The sequence below is a fragment of the Nicrophorus vespilloides genome, unplaced genomic scaffold (assembly GCF_001412225.1).
Source record: "Nicrophorus vespilloides isolate i.1.1-1 unplaced genomic scaffold, Nicve_v1.0, whole genome shotgun sequence".
NCBI classification, from domain to species: Eukaryota; Metazoa; Arthropoda; class Insecta; order Coleoptera; family Silphidae; genus Nicrophorus; species Nicrophorus vespilloides.
The window spans coordinates 382-7958 of record NW_017097436.1 but is presented as its reverse complement, the minus strand read 5'-3'; the positions used below and the strand labels follow the sequence as shown (position 1 = coordinate 7958).

The 7577-nt window shown below is 30.8% G+C and overlaps 1 long non-coding RNA gene across 1 annotated transcript; it reads left to right on the top strand.

The window, feature by feature from the left end:
* The first annotated feature begins 4414 nt into the window (after positions 1-4414).
* On the top strand, positions 4415-5015 carry LOC108560084. Its single transcript, XR_001890968.1, has 2 exons — positions 4415-4574; positions 4632-5015. It is a non-coding gene; the product is annotated as an uncharacterized LOC108560084 (long non-coding RNA).
* Positions 5016-7577: the final 2562 nt, after the last annotated feature.

Genomic DNA, 7577 nt, shown 5'->3' with positions numbered 1-7577 from the left:
ATTTTTCAACTTTGAACGCGTATTACAGCAATATGGATAAGAGCACAATAATGTATCTATACTTTAGAAGATATTAGGAAAATTGATCACTGCTACTAATATTCGCGCCTCCCCAGGAAGGCGCGCATCACAGTTTGGAAAAAGCTGCCACATAATAGTAAATATATACATTTAGAGCTTTTTCCAATTTGATATAATTAGCCTAAATCGAGAAAGCGCTAAACGAGGTTTTACTATAGATAGTAAATAAGTAGCAATAGAAGTACTACCTTTACTATCATAACTGACCAGATTATATGTAGTGGTTACCCATCTTTGCTTAACTTTCACAAAAACTAAAAGAAGTGGATGCATTCCATTATAATAAAACGAAGTTATATAATTTTTGTATTGTTATGACTTCTATTAATTGTAGATGTTCATTTTACAGCATACTGGATTAAGTGTTATAAAATGTAAAATATAAATTAAAGAAAAAAACTTCTTATATTGTTATCTTCTTTCAAACAATCTGTGAGCTTTTCTCGATTGCAATTTGCGAGGGTGAAATTTAATTTAGCGATCCCCTTGTTGCGTCCATTTTCTTTCGAGTTCATGTATTTTTTTTGTTGTGTAGTCTTCTAAATAAATTACTTTATATGAAATGTGAATATAGCATTTTTCTCGGCAAGAGAAGATCGTAATTAGAATGTTTGTGCTGAGCGTCGCGAAGCTTGTAATTAATTTACTATGAAGAGAGATGATGACAAAAAAAAAGCATAAGAGAAGGATGAAGATAAAAGTGGAAATATCGAAGTGGCTGTAAAATGCAGCGAAGAGCAATTAGCGTGTATGTAAAGCGCGTGTGGACAGAATAGTGGAGATGATTTCATTGGATTAGAACCGGGATCGACGTGATCAACGTGACCCGTGACTATCCAAAGTTAAAACCGTCACGTCTGGCACATCAATAAACGTTAATCCGAGATCGTCGAAGCGTGTAGCACCAATATATGACGACAATGTGAGCATATGTGTATGTATGTGTGTGTTCCAGTATCAATATGCACTTGAAATATTATGCAAGCAACTATTCGAGCACACTTCATCCTTGCTTATCCTTACAAGAACCCGTACCCGTTTTCCAAATAGAATATGCGATGCGGATGGATATTCTGTTCCACTTTATTCAATTTAAGCCGCACAAAGAGACTACACGGCTTCCGAATGTATCATTCCCAAATGCACAACAGTTTCTTCAAAATCCAATAGGAACGAGTAGCTTCGCTCAGCTCCTAAATTAATTCGATTCTCGAGTGTCGTGCAGGGTGAAAAAGCCACCTCTTCGTTCGCAGCTTATCGCACGAATTAAACTTACCACAAAAGCCCATTATTCACGTGTTAATAATAGTTATAAAGCACTTGTAAAATGTCTTATTTTCGTTGAGAATCGAAAGACCAAACACGCCTATTGCATGCTAAGTGGATTTTAATGACTGACCACTGCGGATCAACTGCATAATCTCGAATTTAGATAACTGAATAAAATAATAGGTTACCCTTATACTCTCTGTACAAGGGTTTGTCGGATTTTATAAACCTAAACATTTTATAATTTTAAAATAATATAAATAAAGAAAAGAAGTTCAGGAAAAAATCAATATTCGACGGACTTTTCCATCTGCAAATTCTGCATTAAATCTGTTCCCTTCATGAAACCCTGACTACAGTTGGAAGAGATCCTTATATAAGTTCATCACAAAAACTCATCCTCTCTTTCTATCTCATTCCCATCATCTCCATCTATCTCTTGGACCTTCGTTCACCACCTTCTACAATATCTTCTTAGCCTTCTATAACATCATCACTTCATCATCAAAAACATCATCTGTTTATCGACGAACATTATGTATAAGCTGTACTTCATACAACATTATCCCATATTCCTTGAACATCTCAAATGAAACAAGTTTGTCCATTATACTTGTGCACCGAAATAAAGTTATTTAATGGTAAACAAAATAATTTGCATCAATCAAAGCAATAGCTTTTCCTGAGTTCAATTTTCTTATACGTTATATGATAGTAGTCCAACCTAGGTACAAATTAGGATAACTTCCCTTAAATGAAATTGTTATTATTGAAAAAACCACGCACAGAATATAGACTGTGTTTATTCATCGATTTTCAAGGGTTGCGACTTCATCTATCCCGTTGACTGTGGTAGCGCGCAAACAAAACATCGTGGGGGGATTTCCCTTTCACATACTCCCACGAGCTCGAAGTATGCCGTTTGAATACATTTCATATGCAAATAAAATCTATAAATTTGCGAAAATGTAACAAATAACAAAAGAAAGGAAAGGAAGTGAACGTCGAAAATGTAAGTTGTGCAGTTAAAAACCGTAGTGTTTATCCCGGAATGGAAGGGCCTTAAGGCGGGATACGCTCTGCGACGTTTCACTCAACTGAAATTTGCGATCATATTGATCGGATTGAGTTTGTCTACCCTGCTTCAAGCAGCATCGCTACGTCCTTGCAAAAAAAAAAAAGGAATTTCAATTGTTACAGCGTATACCAATGGCATTTTAATATCGAATTCTACCGACACAATAAATACATAAATAAAGAACAAGAAATGCAATTTCAACTAGCATTGATTTCGTAAATATGTGATATTTCTTAGTTGGGGCTCAATTTGAAAAAATGTAAAAGAAGGAAAACGTTGTTTATATTAAATTTGCTTTAGATCACGTAAAATCAATGCAAGGAAAACACGTTGTGTGTATATATATATATATACAAATTGGTGGAGGGTGTGGAAAATCACCCATTCAATACTAATTAGTTTAGATTAGAATAGGTTAATTAGAGAAATTGATGTTGGCAGGTAAATATGGTAATATAATGGGCGAAGATTATATTCGGGCCCTTTTGCGGATCCATTAAAAGTAACTTTGTTATCCAGGCTATTACATCAATCAATAACTAATTTCTCAACTGGACACGTTTCTGGTCGTATCTGTAAAATCAAATATTTATTAATGTAATTACATATTGAATGTTGAGGGTGTTGTCCCTGTGCAGGTCAAATCCCTGCGAAATTAACACGCATTGTTCGCGTTCTCCGAGACGAAGAATGCGACTTCATCCCTTTTGCGTCACGATATTTTCCATTTGACTCCTCTGGATGGAACACGTTCAAATTGAATTTTCTACCAAGAATGTACACTCGCTGTTCCGACCTCTTTGGATGCAGCACGTCTTGAAATATTTCAGCACTGATAAATGAAGTACCTTTGCGCAAAGGGCTCTTTTACAAAGCGATTATGCATTAATAATTATTCGCTTAGTAATTAATTCCAATGTATACAGGCGAATAGTGTGCACCTCTTGCAATGTCAATCTATAATTTACAACTTAATGCTGGTTAAAGCTAGTCTGTAATGGCATGGCTTTAGTTAATCAAATGTCAACAAGTAATCGACTTATTTTATCTAGTTGCAGGATACGTATGGCATATCAATTCGTAACTCTAACGTTATTAACTCCCAGGCTTACAAACACCACACAATAATAATTGGATTAACTAATACAAGTTCCATAGGTTATATTAAGTTACCAGGATTAACATCACAAGCAATGCTATTCAAATACCAAATATTTATAATCAAAAATAGTTCTATCTATGTACCTTCATCCATGTTTTCATTAAGTAATTTTGTATTCATATTTTTTATATTATTATAGTACAGAAATAACTCGCAAAGTGCGGATTAGAACAATTCTTGAAATATAACTATATTTAGCTCCTCGGTTTCAAACAGTCCGGTATATTGACGGAACCGATAACTCGCACTATGAGAGTTAATGCTGTATTTATAACATCAAATTACAATTTTATTGTTCAATATTAATATAATTACATTGTTGATATTAAAAAAACTAAATCTTGACAATGACAAAAATAAATTTAAAATTCATTAGAACAAATTGGTAAAACTTAAGAAAAGATAACTAAAACAAATGCCGTATTCACAAAGAAGTAGATAATTCAATTTATTTTGATTAAAGAATGGTCAAAATCTAGTTTACTTAATTTTGTTAGGGACGATTACGATTGGAAAAGCACATCGAGAACGTCGATTGAATAAGTCCAACTAAAAGAATCAAGTAAATTCAATTATATAATTACTAAGAAGTTTATTTTTTATTGGAAAATGTTGAAGCAATCTGATTAATTTAAATTAAAAATATTTATTATAAAAATTATTGATTCCTATATGAAATATTCCTAGATTGAGAACTTGAAGAAACGGTTATTTCTTCAAACTATATTTAACTTGATAAGAAAATAGTCACAAAATGAGCACGAATGGAATAAAAAAGGAGACGAATTATTTGTTGGTGTCTACATTTGTAGTTTTCAAAATTTATTGTAGCACTGTAATAAATTTCCAAAAATCAAGAAAAATGGATCCATTTTCAATTCCCCTCATTACTACGAATGAACAATTATCCTCTTATTTCCTTGGTTGTGCAGCTCTTACGGGAATTGTTTGTACCATAGTGATGTTGTGCTGTTTTTATTATTTGTAAGTAAATTATATTAAAATTATTTTTGCAATTATTGAATTGTTAAATTGTCGCAGGATCCGAAATGAACAAAGGCAAGAACGCGCCATGGAAATGCTGTTTCCACATGTTGACAATATATGAAAATGTTTTATCTACGTGTTGAACAATATTATATTTTTGCATTTCGCAGAATATGGAAAAATATTAATATTTACATACACAATTTAAGGTTAGGTGAAGTAAATGTGAAACAAATGAAACTTCAAAGGTTTTCATCTGTTTCACATAACTGTTATGTGATGGATTCTATCTGCACATTTCTTTTATTTTATTATTATTATAAATAAATAATCTCACCAGTTTATAACAAATTGTATGTGTTTTTAGCAAATGTTTAATCATGTTTATTTTAATGTATTACATAATTTAAATAAAAGTTAACTTAAATATAAACCAAATTCTCATTGAGACAATAAGAAATTTATTTCACATGCGTCAAAGTAAAGAATAAAGCTGGAGTTTTCAAAATAATGATCATTGAATATTTACCGAATCCTACCGAAATGATCTTAAAAGTTACAGTTTGCAATTTTTACATTATTTAGCTGTCAGATCTGATACAAAAATATCACGAACTGGTGTTTTCCATGATTAAAATCTGCTATTATTTCATAAGAAAACTAACCCAACCGTAGCATTGTCCTTCTACATAATTCAGAATTCAATAAAAATCTCGTTTACTATGTTTAATGAAAATCATTTCTTCTTGATCAAAAATCTAGTAATAATTAATAATTTGGGAAAAGTACTTGTCTATGTTATTTATTTTAAAAGTTCAACGTCCCTGTAAAAGTTCAACACAAGAACTTATCTTTCTCAATACTATTCTCTCATTCCTATGATTCCTTCAACTTCCTTCACCATCTTCTACGAATCATTGCAACGCACTTTCTATGAGACCTACAGTTACATCTTCATTCTCTTATCATCTGCACTTCATGCAACAAGATGAATGGAGAACTTCTTACAACAATTTTACTATCCAAAAACTACATTCTACTCCATGTAGATAATTGTGCATTATAGTATTTTTTTTTCTAATATGGTCTCCTCACTTGAAGTTGTTAGACTGTATTGTATTAATCAAGTAAAAGGTGTAATAACAATCACTTGTGATGCATCTTTTTTTTAACACATGCGTACCTATTGTTTCATAAATAACAAAGAAGCACGAATTGCGTCTTTTGTATCGATTGTTTTATTGTCAAAGAAAATTATCGATAAATTGACCGGTTTTGGTAGATAAGAAAATTTTCAGATTTTTCTGTGAAAATAGAAAATATTTAAAGAAACAAATACCTATTGTAATTCATAAAATATAATAACGATGTGATATTGTAATCTTTGAAAAATTGTTATACGATGATGAAATTATTTGTATAAATTAATAATTCATAACAATTTTCATTAAATATAGCTGTTGCATGGCTGTAATCTAATAATAGAAATTTTTAATTGGATTATTTATTTAAAAAATGCAGCCGAACGATATAATTAATATGCGATTGCGTGCTTCGGAAATACCAGGTCTGTAAATAAATAATCTTAATCGTAATTACGAATACAATTCCCATTATTTATTTACAATCTGAAAAAAAATATGTAAATTACAACAATTACATGAATTATTCAAAATTCAAATTTAATAGTTTCTTGACCACGTGTGTATAAAGCAAAACTTTATATGGCTGCAATTTGTATTCCATTAATAGATTGAAGAAAAAAGTAACACTTTCAGTGAGGATCGATAAGATAAGCGTCGAGTATAAAATAATATTTGGAATATATCGAATAATTCAGGAAATAAGCTGTTAAATTTGTAGTACAACGTGTAAGAAATGAAAACAGCGATTATGAACAAACAGACTGAATATGTTACAAAGTTCATCTTCATAAATTTATCTGCTATAATCATTGGAATTGTGATTATACTCTGTTGGATGTTCATAAATATGTAAGTAGATTTTTGGTGTAACTGCGTACTATAATTAATAACATTACTTGCAGAGCTGTTAAATGCCGTCGACAATATATTAGTCTGAGGGCATTCAAAATGATGCCATCAATAAGTATAGTAGATGCAACAGAACTTGAACAAGTTGATAATTAATGTCCATATTATTTTTTATTATATATAAATAATGATAATAATATTTATTTTTATTATTATATATATAAATATTGTTTAATTTCAGTAACTAATCATAAAGCAAATTAGAAATTTGTAATTATGTTTTGGTTAAAACAATGTATTTAATTTTAATATTAAAAAATAAATTCGTTTTTAATATGTATGTTAATAAAAATTATTGATTTTTCAAATGAATTTATTTTGTTCGAATTGAAATGCGACTAACTTCATTTAATTTCGAAAAAAATCCACAATATATAAAATCGTCTGTTGTACTGAACACATAAAAATAATAAAAGCAAATAAAAAAAATATGAAGAAACATATATAGCAGAGTTTTACTCGATTTAATCACATCGTATTAATAATGTCTAATTGCAACGTTAACCAACACGACTTAAGAGCATTGCTCGCTCAACCATGGTCTTGGTCGGAAATAGTGCAACTCATATTTGTTGTATTTGCTTGCGTGGAGTTAAGCATTGCATCCTATCAAATATTTCGTGAGTGAGTAAAAAAATACAAAAGCACTTGTATATTGAAGTAACATAATCATGATTTTTAGCACTTACTGGCCAGAGAGACGTCCTCGCAGAGTCAGAAGGCAGGAGCCTCCGATGATCGAGGAGTTTCGCACGTTCCGTGACTTGTAATCTTATGATTACCTAATTCTCATCACATGTACTAAATACTGTCCGTATTTATAAATTTATGATGCAATCAAAAATTTATAAATATCATGTTAAATGTATATATGGTGAGAAATGAAAGTTGCTAGTATAAATTTCCGGACTTAGAAGGAACATACAGTAAATAAAAAATGCTTTAT